At 46.3% G+C, this 20,313-nt stretch overlaps 2 long non-coding RNA genes across 2 annotated transcripts in view; one reads left to right on the top strand and one right to left on the bottom strand.

Annotated features, from left to right (window-relative positions):
- LOC142771761 (uncharacterized) overlaps window positions 1-18,370 on the top strand; it is a 46,432-nt gene extending 28,062 nt beyond the window's left edge. The window contains exon 2 of the long non-coding RNA XR_012886125.1: window positions 16,732-18,370. This is a non-coding gene — a long non-coding RNA (uncharacterized LOC142771761). The remainder of the gene's footprint in view (window positions 1-16,731) is intronic.
- LOC142771760 (uncharacterized) lies at window positions 4,711-7,174 on the bottom strand. The gene is made up of 3 exons (XR_012886124.1): window positions 6,855-7,174; window positions 5,765-5,797; window positions 4,711-5,439 (listed from the first exon to the last, which is right to left on the bottom strand). It is a non-coding gene; the product is annotated as an uncharacterized LOC142771760 (long non-coding RNA).
- Window positions 18,371-20,313: the final 1,943 nt, after the last annotated feature.

Raw genomic sequence — 20,313 nt, 5'->3', positions numbered from 1 at the left:
GTGGGTCGTATGCCAAGGTGAAGGCACACACCACAGAGAAGAAAGAAGTGCACGTGGGCCCTCGCTCTGGCAAACAAGCCCAACCGACGCGCTTGGTTAGAGCCCTGTTGCTCAGACGTCAGTAAATCTTGTCGACACCCCCTGGAGTGACGTGACAATATTGAATTCGCTGTGCTATCCCCGTGTTCCCACGAACTCATTTTAGGCTGGGACTTTCTTTCCTCTGCTTCCGCGGCTATTTGTTAAGCACAACGTGTTGTCCATCTTACTGACACAGACCACTTGCTCAGTGACGACACCCACAGGCCACTTCGACTCATAGCTGCTGTAGACATCGAGTTACCACCACTGAACATTAATTAGTCACAGTTTTGTCTAACGACGTCGACTCTGGTGACATTTTGGTCACTCTATCGCCCCGTTGCCTTAATAAAGGCATAGCTCTCGCATCAGGTGTGGCTCGCTTCAACAATGGATCAGCTGTCCTTGCTGCTAGGAACACTCGCCAGATAAAATTTTACTGCCGCTGGGCACTGCTGTTGCCTGCGTTGCCGACCTGGAGCCTGTGTGCGTCGTGCCTCTTACCCCTGCCTCCTCTAATGGCCATCCTGGAGATCATGCTGCTTTCTCGGCCTTTACAGCAGCCATCAACAAAGACTTGACAGACTCGCAGAAGCAACAGCTGGTTGATTTGTTGCAAAAGCATGAAACTCTTTTGACGTTCATTCATCCAGCCTGGACCAGGAAACTGCTAGAGCACATCGTATTCAGACCGACAGAACATCCATTGTGCATCGGCGTCCGTACCGCGTCTCTCTAGCCGATTGAAAATTCATTGAGGAAAACGTAGAGGATACCCTATTGGAAAAATTCCCACGGTGGATACTGGAAAACATGGTGGGCGTAGTGGAAATAATAGTGGGCATGGTGGAAATATTAGTGGGCATGGTGGAAATTATGATGGCTATGGTGGGACGTAGTGGAAAATATGGTGGTTATGCCGGGACATACTGGGTTGTATGGTGTACAGATGATGGGTAAAGTGGAAATGATGGTGGAAAGCAGAGGCTAGATAGTGGGCAATAATGGAACACTCTGCCCACCATTGCGATAATGCTGGGAAGCCCTAAGCATATGGTGGGTGGTGCTTATCATGGTGGGCTACATGGTGTACCAAGCTGAGAAACTCTTCCCACCATTGCGATAATGCTGGGAAGCACTAAGCAGATGATGGGTGCTGCTTGTTATGGTGGGCCACATGGTGTACCAAGCTGAGAAGCTCTGACCACCATCGCGATAATGCTGGGAAGCAGTAAGCAGATGATCGGTGGGCTTATAATGGCGGGCAATTTATATAGTGTACCAAGCTGGGATCTGTACACTACATGTTCTACCACCATGATTTCCACCAAAGGTTAGGCCTACTGACCGAGCCCGTACAATTGTGTTATCCGTGTTTCCGGGTTTCAGAATACACGATTACGACGATTAAGTATGACAATACTGTGCAGCCATATGGCATCAGTTAACCTAAATGAAGCATTTTTCGTTGTGTATGGTGTCCGCTCAAGAAGCAACAAACATCGATGCGACGCAATTAAAGCACTCCCAGAGAACGTATTTAAGTGTCTTCTCACCGACAACCGCCGGTCGCACTCGCCGGCACTTCTCTAGCTTTTGTACGAGAACTCAGACGTGGCAATTCGTGTGCTTGGTGAACCATTATGATAGCGCAATGTTTCCGGCACACTGCATTCGTTTTGGCCAAGCCGTTATGTAGTCGTTGCTTTAGCGAAAGAGCTACAGCATTGCGCTGGAGCGACCACCCTCTACATTATGCGAAAAGCATCCCGAAATCGAAATCGAAATCGAGATCGAAATCAAATAAATTAGGCGGGCGTATCTATGAAATGAGCCTATAAGCGTCATAAAGCGTGAGCAGATGTCACCCTTTAGAACGAGCGCGAAACGGATATTAAACTTGGCAGACCCCGCCGGTAAACTGTTGCTGCTCCCCAGTCCACTTGGGTTTTTTTTCCTTGAAGTTGTGAACTGTAAAAAAAAAAAAATAGCACTAGTGTCGTTAACATAGTGGCAATCGTTACAGGCCGCCGTTGCTCGTGTTTAATAAATGTGCAATTTTTAGTAGCAGGTGTAGATCTCATCTATGTTGTGTACACGACAAACATAACTTATGTTGAATTCCAATGGCGGAGTCGGAGCAAGTTTTTCTGCTCCTTTCAGAGCAAGTGTGTTCCAATGACAGAGTGAGAGCGAGAGTCAAATGTTCCAATGAGAGATCCGGAGTGGATTCAGAGCGGGAGTCCCTCCGTGGAGCAGGAAAAACTGCTCCGCCGAAATCGGTGGAGTGGACCGGAACTCAGCGTGACGCATTTCCTTTAACACGTTTGCCTGCTTGGGGGCGCGGCTGGCGCGGCGCGAGTTGTGTTGATAATGGCGGACGGCATGGACGGCTCGGCTACCTCGGCAAAGCGCGCGGCAATGCTTCTGCTACTCGATAGCGACAGCTCTGAGTCGGAAAGCTCAAGTACTGACACGAGTGATTCCTCGGACAGCGACAGCGACGCTAAAGCTTGCGCTTACGAGCGGGAATTTAACAAGTTGTTCCGCATTCCCGCGAAGAGGCCCAAAGTCGTCGGTTTCATCGAGGACGTCGTTCGGCAGTACTCGGACCACGAGGTAAAGAAATAGAAAAAAGAAGGAAAGCATTATGCTCAAGGTTTAACACGTTGTGGTGTTTTCGTTTGTTTCTTTTCTTGAGCAGTTCCGGAGGCACTTTAGGCTGGCTCGACCTGTGGCCGAAAAGTTGGTCGCGGAGTTTGCTGTCTCGACAATGTGCCCTTCGAGCACACACGGAGGAGTTCAAGCGAAATCCGCGGAAACGCATGTCTTGACATTTATCTGGTTAGTTACACCTCCCCACCTTCACCCCCCCCCTTTCTTTTTCTTTGTACGATGCCTGCACAAGAACGCATTTGACTATGAGCCTGTTGCTTACAGTGCAGTGTGATCTGAAGCTGTTTTTTTTTTTCTTTCGTGTACCTGTAATCCCCCTGCGCAGGTACGCGGCCAACAAAACCTGCATGCGAGACGTGGCAAGCCGTTTCGACATGTCAGAAAGCACCGTGTACAGAGTTCTTCAGAGAGTAGCGCAGTTCCTGATGACGCTGGGACCATCGGTGATCAAGTTTCCCGCAGACTTGGAGAGCCTCACTAGCAGTTTTGAGAAGGTTTGTTTTGATTTTATTTATTGTGAGGACCAATAATATTGGCCGGCCAAGCTATGTTGATCATATCAGAAACACGAGTGCACATTTTATTGTGGGTTATTTCAAGCTCAATTTTACGCTGAGGTGGGACTTTAAGAAAAATGTGATAGGTCGTGATGATAATACCGAGCTTCATCCAGTTGTGTTCGAAACATTCAACTTATGTCTCTCCTGCAGTCACAGTCGATTCCTTGCATGCGTATGATGCTGCATGCTTTGTCATTTCTGTTCAGATGTACGATACAATATGGATGAGGTTTGGTTTTAAATTTAAGAATTAAATTGCAATTACGTACTTCAACTCCCTTTAAGAAAAAACATATGCAGGCTTTGTTTTGTTTTCTCTCCTATTTTACCATTGTAAAAAGAGAGGTGGATAGCAAGAAAACGTGTAGTATATGGTGTGGACAGCAATGTATGTTATCTTAAATAGTTCTTAAAGTTGAATTTGGTTTGCATTTTGAATCTTTACCATAAAATATATTGTGCTGAGTCACGAAGCGTATGCTGTGATTGTGAGTTAATGGGCTTGATCACCAGCATTTCCTGTTAAAACTCCTCGCAAATGCTCATTTCTTGCTCAGGCATGGATGATATCTCTCATTAGAAGAGTACAACTTGCTTGCAGGTGTCTGGAATGCCTGCTGTTATTGGCTGTATAGATGGATCGTATGTCAAGATACAGTGCCCAGCCAACAAGGTTGCCTCCACATACTGCAACAGGCACCATTACCTTTCACTAACGCTGCAAGCCGTCTGTGACCACAAGAGGCGCTTCCTCGATGCGTTCACTGGAACCTCCAGCAAAATGCATGATTCTCATGTGTTTAGCTTATCGCCTCTTTCAAAGAACATAGCTTCAGTATGTCAGGGCCGTTATCATATATTAGGGGACGCAGCATATCCGCTGCGGGAGTACCTGTTGACACCATACAGGGATTACGGTGCAATGAATAAGCAACAAAAAAGCTTCAATTTTAAGTTTTCAGGCACACGAGTGCTCATTGAAAATGCATTCAGCACACTCAAGAAGCGCTTCAGGCAGCTCATGTACCTGGAGTTGCACACTATCCACTGGCTCAATAAGTTTATTATAAGCTGCTGTATCCTTCATAACTTGTGCATTGATTACGGTGATGAAGAGCCAGATGATGATAATGATGATGATGGAGCACCCAATGCTATTCAGTGGGAGAACTGCACAGATAACCACAGTGATAAAACTGATGAGGAGCGAGCTTTGCACAAGCTTGGCGAAATTAAGCGTGCAAAGGTATTGACCAAGCTCCTGCAAAGTGATTGTGGGAAATAACACCATAATTCTCTGTTTTGTCTGAACTGGCCCTTTAGTTCCCCACAGTAGTTTGGAGGCTGTGTGTGTGCACCAATGCGCAGCCCCCTTTATATACACAAACACATGTTTTGCACTGCACATTTTATTTCAACTAGCTAATAGTATTTTAGGCCACTGAAATTATTCATCAGTGTCTAAGCCAAGAAAGCGGCTCAAAAGCTTCATTTTTTCTTCGTGCTGTTTTGCTTTTTCTTGCCGAATGCGCTCCTTCTGCTCTTGCCTCTCTTCATGGCGCTTCCTTCTTTCATTCTCGCGTTCAGTTCGTTTTTTTTCTTTCTTCCTGAATTTTCCTCATTTCATCAAAGAAATGATTCATTTCCAGTAATCTAGAAGCCGAGGGTTTCGGCTTTTTGGGCTCAGGCTCCTTCGTTGTGCTGGTAGACTCCTGGCTCCCCGATGCTTGGCTTGTCGACGATTGGCTCGTCGACGCTTGTCTGGGCGGTCTTTTTATAGAGACTATTCCAGAGCTGTCCCTGAGCTCTTCTGGCTGAAGGCTGTCATCTAGCCAGCGTATTTTGGCTATGTCATCTTCAAAAGGAACATCGCAAGGAGAATTCCCCGATTTGCTGTTATGTGCTGCAGCGCTTCTTTTTCGTCGCATGACTGTTTTGTAGCGGCTGCAGCACTGGTCACCTGTTTTAGGGACCCCGACAGCCTCTGTAATGTCGGCCGCTATTTTGGCAAACATTGCCTTTTTATTTTTAAATTTTTTCATCGGCCCTATTTGGGAAAAATACTGCTGATAGTACTCGAGCAACAGCTTTGTTTCTCACGCCGTCCACTCACAGCCTGTACCTGAAAAAAAAAAGTGCTTGAGACATTTGTACAGACGTTACCAGTCGCACGTCACCCGACACAGTTGTTAGAGAGTTGTGGTATTCTGCTGTGTTGGTATTAATGTAGAGCTTATAGGCATATATAAGCACCAACCTGTTTTAGTTTGTCTTGATATCGATTTTTCTACTTTGAGTTTTGTCGTTACAGTGCTTGGTGTTCTTTGCACTGATCTAACTGTATATATCATGTATAATTCATTACTTGAATGCATTTGTATCCTCTCCTGCTAGGGCCTCTAAATGGGCCTGCAGTTTTCTCTAAATAAATAAATAAATGGACTCACTGCGTTGCTCGCTCATTTGGCTGTGTTCTGGCACTGTGAATGGAAAAACGAAATGCATTGTTATTCATACAGCTGGTATACATGAAGCGACATAACGACCGATTTGTGTTCTGTGACACAAGTTGCTGTACATTGAAGCACCATGTGAATTTCATGCAACTATGTATGCACTTAAGCTAAGCCATGTGAGGCTTCCTAACACAGCTTCACAAAACAGTAACTCTATGTTTGCTATGCTATCTCATCACGACACAAAATTTTGAATAACAATTTCACGTAAGCATACATGGTGGCATGCAAGTTCTTCAACAATAGCTCAACACATTGTGCACATTCTTGATTGAATTACACACTCTCATCATGATGCACAGAGTTTATGATCAGCTGACCGTTCATCAAAATGAAGCAGGATCTTTCAGGCCTGAAACAGACAGTGACACTCCAGGAAAAGCAACGTAATTTCTGTGGACTGAGACCGATTCCTAATTTGGATGTGCTCAATGTCCTGAACTTGGTAACATTGCCAACCCATTAGATAGCAGAACATGCACACACGCTGCTACCTCTGCAGCTAAAATTTCCTGGGGGTTACTTTGGAGGTATCTCGCCGCAAATGCGTACCTGCCAACCTAGAGACTTCTGAAATCGGGAGATTCGCCACGGGAGCGGAGTAGGGGGCAGAAAACAATTGTTTTGGACGATCGGTCCAATTGCCCTTATACCAAACACGCTTGTCACCAACGCGGTTCGTTTCTATTCGTGTGGCTACATTCTAAAGTGATAGGAAGTCGCTTCTTATTAATGACGCCGTTCCGTGCAAGAACAGCGGCGTCGCGCGCACGTTTACTTTTTGCTGTATATTTACAGCGGTGTTTGTGCAATCAATGCGGTGAAGGTTTTCGTTCTCTACGGACACAGGGAAACGAACAACGGTATGACGCATGCGATGCGTTTCAGTGACATGATCGCATCAGCAGTAGATCAACGTTGCAACATGAACATAGCGCGTGCAGACAATCGCTCCACCCAACACGTGTGTTGCATTCAACTTACAATTACAGCACAGTGTTGAAATTGAGGAGACACTTACCATGTTGCTCCGCATACTGTGTGGTCACCATCGCAGACATCGTTGACAATAGCTGCTGCACGCTTGGCGTGATATCCATTTCACACAGGTGAATAGCGCTGAACAAGCAAACGAACGATGCGGCGATGCTGGTAAGCCACGTGGTAAACAGACAGCGGAAAAGACCACGCGCGAGGTATCCTGGGTAACGCGGCAGCTTCCGCCTTGCTCCAGCAGGGCGGGTTGTGTTCCGATGGCGGATTTGGAGGAGTTGCTCTACGCCAGAGTCGAGTGCTCGCTCGCGGAGTCGGTCGGCTGCACCCACTCCGCCATTGAAATTCAACATTAAGTTGAACCTTAAGTTTGTATCCCAACTAAGTATTTAACACACAATGACCGTCATGTTGGTGTGGCGCAGTGGTTAGCGTCTTCGCATGAAAATGCGCAGGTTGCACGTTCGATCCTCTGTGGTACCATGTTTTTTTTTTTTTTTACGGGACGGATGTTTTTTATACTGTTTTTATAGAATTCTTTTTTATTTTTTGTGGCAGCTCGTCACGGTGATTCTGACGTCATTTCGCGCTCAAGTGTTGCCGGCACTGCAGCACCCACCATACCCACCATGCGCCATGGTGGGTGTTTCCCACCATTCACCCACTACATTAATCCACTATAATGGTGGGTGGTGGTTTCCACCATGCCCACCATTCGTTTTTTTCCGATAGGGTATGCTGCAACGAGAAAAAATATGACCCTCAATTAGTCCTTGGTCGTCTCCCATCGTTCTGGTGCGTAAAAAAGACGGTTCCGTACGATGTGCCGATTACCGAGCACTCAATAAGATCACTAGGAAGGACGTATACCCCATGCCGTGTATGGACAACGCCCTCGATTCCTTACAAGGTGCTGCATTCTTTTCAAGCCTCGACTTGCGTTCCGGCTATCGGCAAATCCCCAAGCACGAAGATGACAAAGAAAAAACTGTGTTTGCAACTCCGGACAACCTATACGAATTCATTGTTATGCCGTTTGGTCTATGCAATGCGCCCACAACTTTTGAGCGCATGATTGACACCGTGCTGCGTGGCCTGTAATGGAAGACTTGCCTATGTTACCTCGATGACATTGTTGTCTTTTTATCGACATTTCCTCAACATCTGCAACGCTTGGACGAGGTCCTGACTTGTCTGGTGGGCGCTGGTCTTCAATTTAACACCAAGAAGTGCCATTTCCCCAGCAGATCTATCAAGGCCCTTGGCCATGTTGTGAGCAAGGACGAAATTCGTCCAGACCCTTAGAAAACTGCGGCGGTGCTTCGCTTATATCGCCCTGACAAATCGAAAGATTTGCGAAGTTTTCTTGGTCTCGCCTCTTACTTGCGGCGATTCATACAAAACTGTGCCTCCATAGCCGCACCACTCCATTAGCTACTTGCTTCTGGTACGCCCTTTCAATGGTCTCAGGAATGTGAATCGGCTTTCGACAGGTTGAAGAGTGCCCCAACGACCGACCCTGTACTTTCTCATTGCACCGACCTTCCTGCATACAGACGCTAGCAGTCACGGTTTAGGAGCTGTGCTCCTGCAGCGTGACAACTCTTCGCGAGAGCAAGTCGTTGCGTACGCCAGCCGCGTCCTCTCCGCAGCCGAGAGGAACTACACTATCACCGAGCAGGAGTACCTCGCCACCGTTTGGTCAGTGCAGAAATTTTGTCCTTATCTGAACGGCCGCCATTTCACTATTGTGACCGATCACCACGTTTTATTATGGCTTTCGACACTCAAGAACTTGTCGGAACGCCTCGGCCGCTGGATTCTACGCCTCCAAGAGTATAATTTTGACATTGTATACAAGTGTGGCAGAAAGCATAGTGACGCCGATGCTCTTTCTCGCTTCCCACTACGAGCGGCTCCACTCAGCGTTTCCGCAATCACTTTGCACAACACACCAGAGTCCATGTCCATGGCGGTTTTCTAACTCGCCTCTATGGACCAGCTGCCTTCGGATGACCCCCACGATTTTTCTTCACGACAGCTGGCTGACCCATACTGTCGACGTATTATAGGCTACCCCACTGGCAGTTCCTGTCCACCTAATGCGAGGCTCCGTCGCCAACTCTCACAGTTTAAGCAGGACAACCCGGTGCTGTACCGCAAAATTTACCATCCTGGCGGTCAGCGCTGGGTTCCCGTTCTACCCCAATTACTTTGGTCCGAAGTCCTCAGAGCGCTTCATGACCATCCGACTGCTGGTCACCTTGGTTACCATAAAACCTACGATCGCCTTCGAAGTCGGTTTTATTGGCCAGGTATTACCACTAGTGTAGCTCGGTACGTCGGGTCCTGCACTACCTGCCAATGTAGAAAACTACCCACATCTGCTCCAGCCGGTACACTACAGCCTCTTCCGTGCCCAGCCACACCATTCGACGTTGTAGACATCGATCTCTATGGCCCCCTTCCAGTAAGTGCTGCTGGAAACCGATGAATAGTAACAGCCATTGACCATTTGACACGCTACGCCGAGACGGCATCCGTCACTGCCGGTTCAGCTTCTGAAATTGCCGATTTCATCCTCCAAGCCATTATACTGCGTCATGGTGCTCCACGTGTATTGCTCAGTGACCGTGGAAGGGTCTTCTTTTCACAAATAGTCAAACGAACTTCTTCAGCCCTCTGGCACAACTCAAAAGACTGCCTCTAGCTCACTGACTAACGGCCTCATTGAACAATTCCACCGCACTCTTGCTGACATGATCGCCGCCTACATTCAACCAGACCACAAGAACTGGGATGTAGTTCTACCATTCGTCATTTTCGCCTACAATACGGCTATTCAGCGGACAAACGGCTACTCACCATTTTACCTAGTTTATGGACGCTCCCCTACTTCTTTCCTGGACGTCACTTTCTTTACCTCCCACGCGGATTCATCTCCATTCTCTTCAGAGGAATACGTTTTACGACTCGCACAGTGCCGCCAACGTGTTCGTATAAACACTGAAGCCCGACAGCAAGACAGAAAGTTGATTTATGATGAATCGCATCGTGCTGTATCCTTTCAACCTAGAGACGAAGTGCTCCTTTTAACGCCTATTTGCACACCTGGTTTGTGCGACAAATTCCAGCCACGGTTTACCGGCCGTACACAGTTCTTGAAGAGACTTCACCAGTGAATTATCGCGTGATAACACTTGTAGCCCCAGCAGATCGCCGTTATCGAACTACTGAGGTCGTCCATGTCTCCCGTATGAAGCCCCACATGCGACGTTCTTTGTCCCCTTGACTTGCCGCGGCCAGGCTGACCGCTTTCACGGGCAGGGGGGGGGAAGGGGGGAATTTGTGTGGGCAATTAGTATACCAATCCTCTTCATCTGTACATTATCATCATTATCATGTGTTGCTCATACATTCTCATTGTTGTCACGTATTATCATCATCTTGGTTCGTTCATCTCACCTATCGGCTGCCGGTTCCTCGGGCCTAATAAAGGTCTTCCAAACCAAGACTTCATAAAATATATTGTCACGGGGTCGTGACGTGGCCGAAGACAGGAGACTTCGTGTTGAGATTTAACTGTTTATTTGGGCCAACCTGTGCCCGGTAAACGGAAAGTCCTATTACAGCAGCAGTCTTGCACAAATAGCAGTCTTGGACTGATAGCGGCGAACGGAGCGTCGGCCGTCGATCAACAACTCACAAGCGGCGAAGTGCGTCGGCATTTATACTCTTGCCATCGAATGTTCTAGCGTTATCACTGGTGGTGGCGTAGGTTCCAAAATAATCTGTACAGTTCACAGAGTGGGCGTGATCTTATCAAAATGATCTATTAAAGTCCGGAAGCTTCTCGAAAACTGCAGGCACGGTTCACGCTGAGAATTTCGTAGTGTTTTGGGGCGATAACAAAACTTGAGAAATAGAACGTGGCATTGCCCCCCTCTGAAAAAGGCATCGTCCCGATGCTTTAACTAAGATGAATGTACAACAATAATGCAAGAAAGTACAATGAATAAATTACGATACAATTATAATAAAAAAAACGCTGTTTCAGTTTGTTAACACGCATGAAACGGCTTGAGGTGCGCGACATGGACGACTTCAGGTCGCGATCGGCGTTGTTGAGAGTTCGTGATGCCGTCGGGAACAACCTCGTAATCAAGTGGGCCGAGACGTTGAACCACCCTGTACGGTCCGAAGTACCGTCGCAGAAGCTTTTCACTTAGTCCACGTCGGCATATCGGCATCCAAACCCAAACACGTTCACCGGGCTGGTTTTCCACGAAGCGTCGTCGATTCGTGGGAGAGGAAACACGTCCTTTCTTGTGATTTTGTTCAGGCGGCGATAATCGACGCAGAAACGTAGGGTCCCATTCTTTTAGATGCGGAAGCATCTTATACTCGCGCCTTGTAGTGCGCCGTCCGCGCCGTCCGCACCGCTTCTCGAACATTCGACAGCTGACGCGCGCGCATGCGCCGTCGCGCCGTCGCCCACTCTTCCACCATCTGTGCATCCCTTCCTCCTCTACACACCGCGCGGGCTTCACTCCTCCACCATCTGTGCACCCTTCCTCCTCTACACACCGCGTTCGACATCTACAATTCTCCTGATTCTCCAGTGGACGCGCATGTGGCGTCGCGCTTCGAGAACATTCAACAGCTGACAGTGCATGCGCCGTCGAGCTGTATATATACTCAAGGTCGGCGCTCGCTCGCTCAGTTGCCGCTCGTCGGTTGGTTTGTACGGCGCGTCGACGTCCAAGGTCGCGGTGAAATGAATTCCAACGAATCCACAAACACAATGATCGACGTCCCTTCGATTAGCGCCGCCCTTTCGCATACGTGTGTACGTGTTCACTCATTTAACACCCCCTCCTACAACCACGTTAACCAATTTAGCCATCGACCCAAGTAAGTCGCAATTTAACACCCCATTTCACAACCACGTTAACCAATTTAGCCATCGACCCAAGTAAGTCGCACTTTAACACCCCGTTAACCAATTATATGCTCCGCATCCTCCTCAGTGTTCCCCCGAGGGAAGCTGCGGGCAATTTTTTTCTTCACTAACACCACGGGGGACGCCCATGGACTCTTGGACGGCTGGTTGATGTCATCCCGCAGCATCTCATCAACTTGTCTCTTCATGGCCTCAAGTTCTCGCGTCGAAACCCTTTACGGACTCTGACGGAGTGGTCTGGCATTTTCTTCGGTTATGATGCGATGTTTCGTGATTGGGATCTGCCGAATTTTTTAAAGACGATGAAAAGCAATCTGCGTATTGCAGGAGCATGGCCTTGAGCTGTTCTTGCTTATTGTTCGGAAGTCTGGGATTGACGTCGAAATCTATGGGAGGGGCTTGGTTCCTCTGAGCAGGTTCCGCAGAATCGGCGACGGCGAAAGCACTGCAGGCTTCGACAATTTCTTCGATGTATGCGACCGTTGTTCCTTTGTTCACATGTTTGTACTCATTGCTGAAATTCGTGAGCATAACCGTTGCTTTGCCTCCCCACAGCTCTGCAATTCCTCTTGCGACGCAAATATTTCGAGTGACCAACAGATGCTGACTGCCTTCAACGACGCCTTCCAAGTCAGGTGATTTAGGAGTGCCGATTGAAATAATGACGCTTGAGTGAGGCGGAATGGTGACTTGTTCTTCCAGCACATTCACGGCATGGTGTCCTGACGGCGTGCGCGGCGGTAGTGCTTCTTCTGTGGATAACATTATCGACTTTGTTTTTAGGTTGATGACAGCACCATGGAGGCATAAGAAGTCCATGCCAAGGATGACATCTCTCGAGCAACGCTGTAGGACTACGAAGTCTGTAGGATAAATACGGCCGTTAATGGTGACTCTCGCTGTGCAGATTCCTGCAGGCGTTACGAGATGACCTCCGGCTGTGCGGATTTCAGGGCCTTTCCAAGCTGTCCTAACTTTCTTTAACTTCGCGGCGAACGACCCACTGATGACAGAATAGTCGGCTCCAGTATCGACGAGAGCGGTCACACTGTGGCCGTCGATAAGAACGTCGAGGTCGCTAGTTCGCCGTCTCGCATTACAGTTAGGGCGTGGCGTCGGGTCACGGCTGCGTCGGCTTGTTCCGCTGCTTCCATGTTGTGTCGTCAGGCCACCTTCGGTAACTGAGCTTTCGCCGTCAGGGCTTTGCCTGGTTGGCGTTATGTTCGGAAAGCTCCGTCGCGTCGTCGTCGTCGGAGGAGGAGGAGGATCTTCGGTAGTTCGTCGCACAGCAACCGCACCTCCACCGGTTGCTGCCCTTAGTTTCCCGGATACGGGCTGGGAGACCGGCCCCGCGTTGGGCCAGAGTACTGCCGGTAGTGCGGTGACATGCGGCGGCTGGGCGACGGCGAACGCGAAGGGCTTCGTAGTGTCCACCGAGTTCCTGTCAGGTAGTCGGCGATGTCACGTGGTCGTTCTCCTGGCTCTGGACGCGGTGCATTGACAGCGTAGCCACGCAGTCCCATCTGTCGGTACTGGCAATGGCGGTATGTGTGTCCGACCTCGCCACAGTGGTAACAGAGCGGGCGATGGTCAGAGGTGCGCCAGACGTCAGCCTTCCTCGGTGCACTGCGCTGGGCCGCTGGCGAACGGTATGACGTCGGTGGGGGTGGTGGCGGCAGTGGCGTCTGTCAACGGAAGTGCGATGGGGCGGCGTTTTGGCGTGAACGGGGAGGAGCGTTTTGGCGCAGTGCAGCGGCGTAGCTCATAGCTTCCGGCTCTGGCAGCGGTGCGTGGGGAATTTGAAGCGATTGCCGAACTTCTTCTCGCACAATGTCGGCGATTGAATCCACTTGAGGCTGCGCCGAAGGCAACAGCTTGCGCAGCTCTTCCCGCATGATCGCTCGGATCGTTTCACGCAGGTCTTTGGAGTTACTGGCTTGAGCAGCAGCGCAGTCTGCAGTCAGGCGACGATTATACTGTCTGGTGCACATGTCCAGGGTCTTTTCGATAGTGGTCGCTTCGGCTACGAATTCTTGGACGGTTTTCGGTGGGTTTCTCATCAGTCCTGCGAAGAGCTCCTGTTTGACCCCTCGCATGAGGAAACAAACTTTTTTCTCCTCGGGCATGTCTGGGTCAGCGTGACGAAATAGTCGGGTCATTTCTTCTGTGAAAATGGCGACATTTTCATTTGGTAGCTGAACCCGGGTCTCTAATAAAGCAGCGGCCCTCTCTTTGCGAGCGACGCTCGCGAACGTTTGCAGGAATGCGCCGCAGAAAACATCCCACGTTCGGTGCGTGGACTCCCGATTTTCGAGCCAGGTCCTTGCGGTGTCTTCCAAATAGAAGAACACACGACGCAGCTTTTCGTCATGGTCCCAGTGGTTGAGGGCGGCCACACGGTCGTATGTTTCCAGCCAGGACTCCGGGTCTTCGAACCCATGGAAAATTGGTGGTTCCCTGGGTTGATGCATGACCATCGTGGGCTGGGACGCTGCGGTTGTCATTGTCGCTGCAGTCGCGGTCATGGCCTTGGCCTTCCGCGCCTTGTCTTGTAGAAGCTCGTACTCCGGTGGTAGCCCTTGCTGTCGGCGGCTTGTTCGCTGCTCTTGGTTGGCGTCGGTGTCTTCTCCGTGACGTGGGCTGGGTTCACGGCTTGACGGGGGCGTCCGGTACATGAACGAAGCAGCACCTCCACCAGATGTCACGGGGTCGTGATGTGGCCGAAGACAGGAGACTTCGTGTTGGGATTTAACTGTTCATTTGGGCGAACCTGTGCCCGGTAAATGGAAAGTCCAATTACAGCAGCAGTCTTGCACAGATAGCAGTCTTGGACTAATAGCGGCGAACGGAGCGTCGGCCGTCGATCAACAACTCACAATCGGCGAAGTGCGTTGGCATTTATACTCTTGCCATCGCATGTTCTAGCGTTATCGCTGGTGGTGGCGTAGGTTCCAGAATAATCTGTACAGTTCCGAGAGTGGGCATGATCTTATCGAAATGATCTACTAAAGTCCGGAAGCTTCTCGAAAACTGTAGGCACGGTTCGCGCTGAGAATTGTGTAGTATTTTGGGGCGACAACAAAACTTGAGAAATGGAACGTGGCAATATGAAATTGAACACCTGCAGCATTGCACTGCTGTAGATGTTCATTTCTATATATTTTTTCCAAATAAATTTTTTGAATATCTATTAACATATGTCTGTGCCTTTTCATAAAAGTAGTTGCATGAATTTACCGAAAGAGTGGTAAGTGATTGTAAGTGATGAGTAAGTGAAAATGTATTGATTCAGGAACTTCTGAGGATCTAGCCTAATTGATGCCATAGTTAAAAGTGTGTTTGATTGTACTTGTTGGTGCTGGCTATAACAGTGGTCTGTGTGTTGTTGCAGATGTGTTCATCCCTTCTGAAGAGAAACGAAGAATTATGCTTTGGATATTGCGAGGAGGGCATTGCACCAGCCTATTCGTGGAAATTTTTTACCATTTCGCACTTATGAAGTAGCTGAATGCACTTTGAACAAAGATTGCAGCAATGATTGGATGATCATTAAATATCCTTTGCTAACGATTGGTCATATAGAAACAAATAAAATGTACTGTGCAATTTCTGCACTCTAAGTCAATTTAATTTGGCAAGACCAGAATGTGTTTCATTGAAATATGTATGTTTCAATCATCAGTTTAGTAAAGTTGTGCCTGTCTTACAAAGGAGTGGTTCAGTTTAGGTATATATTAATGCACATTTTACACATTTCTGTACACTAAAACAGTTTTGTATTTAAGTACCTGCAATGCTTATTAGAGGCACTTAGATGTTGCTCGTTTACAATGTGCAAATGATAATAAATACAAAAGTACCGTGGCAGTCCAGCTCTGTTTCATTTTGCATTTTACTCACTGAAACCTATATACATCTTTTTATAGTGCAGCACAAGATCTCCAAATAATATTGACGGACAAACTTCATTTATTTATTCATTATTTTTGGCATTGCATATATTGAGCAATAACTACTTAAGTTTGTCTATATGTTTCTCTATTTCGTCCTATCAAAAAATGTTGCACCATTCATAACTTGATGGTTCATTTTTTCATTATCTTGCATCTCAGATATTGCTTAAAATGCCAGCACTGCACTAAGTTGAGTGTATCACTTTGTAATTTATCATCTATTTTGTCATGTGAACATGGCCTTCTAAGAATAGATTGAATAGTGATTGTCTTCATTCAATATAATTATTTGTCTATTGTGACCAAGAGGAATATCTACTGGTGTGTGTGGCTGTGTCTAAAACACATTATGATGAACATGTCACTTTATGTTGTATGGTATTGTTATGCTATCATTGAAGCAGGGTAAGGACATTAATGGAAATTGTGTAAACAGTGTTAGTATGCATAAACAGTTTTTTGTATAAAAGTATATAAATGCTCCAGTATTCCAGACCACCAATACAGTGATGCAATTTTATTACTTGCAAATGACTTGCAAATGTTATATGCTCCAGTTCTTTCGCAGCGTCTTTTCTCATATTTTATTTCTTATGCTTTATGTGTTGCAATATGAGCTGATTCTATTGCTGTGCATCATGATGCAGAAAAAGAAGGGGCAGTAATATCTTCAATGCATTGATACAATATGTATAGCATAACTTTGAAAAGTTTGCAGACTAGGCATTTCATCAGAAGTGAATATAAATCAGGTCCCTGCGAAATCGCTAAAGGTTCTTATAAGTATTAACTTAAGTATTTACTTACTGAAAGATGAGAATTTTTATAAAATGTTTTGTGTCCTTGCACTGTTACTGCTTCAGTAACATGTGGTTTGTAGAGGTGAAGGTTATTGTGCTCTTCATTTACAAGTGCTGCTGTGGTCCAGTTGCAGACAATATGTGTGACATAGTTTGCATTGCCTTTTTTTTTTTCTTGTGGATTTGCAGGTTCCTCAGCTGTGGATTTCGATGAGATGTACTATTCCCTTGTGTCCACAAAAGTCAGACGGGTATCTTGCCGTGTGTGCGGGTTCGTGACCAAAACAAAGACAGTCATGAAAGCGCATCTTCGTATACACACGGGCGAGCGCCCCTTCAAGTGCCACTTATGTCCAGCGGCTTTTATTCGCCAATCCGTTCTCGATGTACACATTTTGAACCATAAAGGAGAGAGACCCTTTTCCTGTGATCACTGCAAGGCGTCATTTGCACAGAAAGGGGCCCTCACTAAACACATGCGCACTCACACAAGAGAGCGTCGCTTTTCCTGTAATCAATGCACTGCGTCATTTGCACAGAAAGGGACCCTCACTGTACACATGCGCATTCACACAGCTAAACAGCGTTCCTTTGCCTGTAACCAATGCAAGGCGTCATTTTCACTGAAAAAGAACTTCGTGGACCACATGCACACTCACACAAGAGTGCTTCCCTTTTCCTGTAAGCAATGCAAGCTGTCATTTTCACTAAAAAAGAGCCTCGTGGACCACATGCGCACTCACACATGAAAGCGTCCTTTTTCCTGTGGCCACTGTGGTGCACTTTTGCACGGAAACAGCAGCTTTTCAAAAAGGTATACTCGGTTATCACTTGTAAGTCACTGTTGTAAGATTCAAGTAGTCATCAAGCAAGGAATGAGCTACACTATGTGCTTTATAGCAATACGATTACTTTAAGCAAGTATTGTGGTTTAATACATTAGTGCAAGGCTTTCACGTAGTCTGTAAAAACCTTTAGGGGGTTTTTTGGGTTTTTTTTTTTTGCTATGAAGAATCGTTTTTTTTGTGTGTGTCAGTATAAGACTATTTCTATTGACTTTTGCAAAATTCATGCTGGCAATTCTAAATTATATATTGCATTTCATGAAAAAGTTGTCTGAAGAGCTAAGAATTTCTTTGTCAAGACACTTCAAAAATACTCAGAGGATGGATATGAATGTATAGTTGATAGCAAGGCTCCCTTAACCACCTTTATTAAATAACAGTGACTTTCGCACACTTCATTGCACTTGGGAATCAACAGGATTCTTATGTTGGAGAATAGACATGAACAAGAGGAAGAGAAATTATAATATTACCACATGCTTCACCTGTATCTTCTGTACATCGTCGCCATCCGCAGCCTTACTATTCTTTCTTTCTAAGTGCCTTATGTTGACTTTACACACTTGCTATTACGCCAAACGTTCCGCTCACTCTTAATGTAGATTGCATACTGTTGTGCTGCAGTGCTGAGCTCGAGAAAGTAGATGAGGTTGATTACCTTCTCTTCACGATAGCTGATTTCCGCATGTTAGTTTTTTCAGTGTAATCTCTTTTCACTTGCTTCTGCGATAGTAGCCAAGCACATTTTGCCTTCAAGCACCTTTTCTGTGTTGCCATTGTTTGTGTTTGTATTCTGTATTGTCATAGAGTATAGTAATAATTGTGATTCTAAGAGAGAGTGCAATATATACAATTCTCACATGTTGGTTTTCTCAACATAACCACTTTTCACTTGCTTTTGTGTTAGTAGGCAAGCACATTTCACCTACAAGCACCTTTTCTATATTGCTATTGTTTGTGTTCATATTCTGTTTTGTCGTAAAGAGTATAATAATTGGGAAGCTAAGAGAGGGTGTAATAAATACAATTTGCACATGTAAGTTTTCTCAACATAACCGCTTTTCACTTGCTTCTGTGATAGTAGGCAAGCTTATTTCACCTACAATCACCTCTTCTATGTTGCCATTGTTTGTGTTCATATTCCGTGTTGTCGCAGGGACTTTAACAATACAAATTCTAGTAGACAGTGCATATGAACTGTATTATGAAATATTATGCAATCATTTCATTGAAATTAATCTTGAATTTGATATCTGCTCATTATCTAGCCTTTGAAATTTTGTGCCAGCCCACCTCTAGAACTCTAATTGTGCCTTTATTTCTGGTGCCCTCTCTGTGCCACTCTCTGTGTCCTGCAAGGTCTTCCAGCTTGTCATTTAACTTAATGAGCTTCTTAACTGTGCTTTTTTTTTTTCAATTCATTCTATCTGGCACCATAGTCCCTTTAATGAACAATTTTGCAGTAGCCTTAGTGAAAGACAAAAGTTGTGATTTACAAGTAATGGATCACATGTGATGCAGATTCCTTACCCATTTCAAACACTAGCCTTCTTTTTGTGCTCGCGAGTGCTGTGCTGATGATCAGGCTATCTGGCCGAATGTGTGCCTACCACATCATCGCCCAATATGTTCAAAGCAATCAGTGTCTGAAATGTATTTAAATATGTCTGCTTTTCATATAATACTACTCACAAAATAGTGCTTGGCTTTTTGTTAGGTTTCCAGGAGTTGAATAGGTTAGGATTGCAATGAAAAAAGAGAACTTGCGTTTTTTAATGTCGGATATGAAGCATCGCCTTTTTCATATGTTACATTTACATTTTTTTTTTTAAGTTGAGGCATATTTCGGGGTGCAGTCATTAGAGAGTTTTCGAATAGGGTCCCCAAAAGTTTGGTTTGCCCCGAAGCCCTTTGCATATGTACTCTTTAAGTAAAGCAGGAGCGAAGAGCATTCGAATAGGGTCTGCGACGCTTTAAATACTCACCCGATTCTTGATCATGTCACTTCAGTGGGTGCCATCAAGTTTGTCCAACGCAAAGCTTTTGGGGCTCCCGCTAAATTCGAGAAATAGCGTCCCCTCCTATAAGCCAAACGCGGTTTGGGTTTAGCGCATGCGCAGTGGCCTCATTGCTATTTGTTTGGGGCTCTTTTTCGGAAACTCCTTACTACACAGAGTAAATTTCCCGCGAAAAAAAAAAAATTTTTTGAGCACTGAAACTACAAACAAGTCGCGGATCGTAATTCTTACGATAGCTATCACAAACATTGCAAAAAATAAAAAAGTAAGAGATACCTACGTAAAAACTCGCACGGTGCGCAAAAATTGCATGCATTGCACTTGACCGTTTTTTTTTTCTTTAGTTTCTGTCGGCAGCGCTGTTGTGCAATCAGCCGCTCTCAGCTTAAACAAGGCAGTGCAACTCGCTCATCGCTAAATTGTGATGGGCACTCACACAAACAACCACAATGCTTATGAAAACGTAGCCACAGACTCGCTGGATCGGGAACACGCAGCCGGGATGGCGATCGCGTCAGCAGCTTGTTGTATGGGCGTTGCTCTGGAACAGCAATTAGTAGATTAATATCTAAAAAGTAGCTTAGTTGTGTGACCCGCAAGTGAGGATAGCATGAATTTGTTAGAGAAAAGGTCATTAGTAGAAGAAAGTGCAAAGGACAGGCCACCTTCTTGAGATGTGAGTATACACACTACTTTGCACCCCTTTGGGGTAACTCTCACTCAATCAGCAAAACTAGTGAGCAGCCATACGTTTTGGGAATCGAATTCTATGCCTCCTGAAGTGTGTGGAAGACAGTATACACGACATGCAGGGATCGAAATTACAAATTTCATATAATGTTCTTTTATTTATGTTTGTTTTCCTTTGGTATGTATCTAATGTATGTGTATGTATGTGTGTATATTAT

The sequence above is a fragment of the Rhipicephalus microplus genome, chromosome 9, assembly GCF_043290135.1.
Source record: "Rhipicephalus microplus isolate Deutch F79 chromosome 9, USDA_Rmic, whole genome shotgun sequence".
Lineage (NCBI taxonomy): Eukaryota > Metazoa > Arthropoda > Arachnida > Ixodida > Ixodidae > Rhipicephalus > Rhipicephalus microplus.
This window is presented reverse-complemented; position numbering and strand designations above follow the sequence as displayed.